The sequence below is a fragment of the Buceros rhinoceros genome, unplaced genomic scaffold (genome assembly GCF_000710305.1).
Source record: "Buceros rhinoceros silvestris isolate BGI_N320 unplaced genomic scaffold, ASM71030v1 scaffold27244, whole genome shotgun sequence".
NCBI lineage: Eukaryota > Metazoa > Chordata > Aves > Bucerotiformes > Bucerotidae > Buceros > Buceros rhinoceros.
In genome coordinates this window covers 1-260 of record NW_010410403.1, presented here as the reverse complement: position 1 = coordinate 260, position 260 = coordinate 1, and positions in this window count along the sequence as shown.

Here is a 260-nt window from a genome sequence, read left to right as displayed (position 1 = left end):
AGCCGGGGCTGGCACCAAGCATCCATTTATCCGCTCGAGTCTTCCCTGTAGCTGTTTTAGCACCGTCCATAGCACCCTGTTGGCTTAGCTCCGTGCTGGGTAATTCCTATGGCGTGATGGCACCCAGAGCTGCTCGGCTCCTCTGCCCCAGCCCTGGGGAGCTGGACACCAGCTCTCCATGGGGACCAGCCCTGTGTTGGCCACCTGCACCCACCGCCTCCATGAGCCCCGTTCCTGGCGTGCCCCTGCCCAGGGGGGCT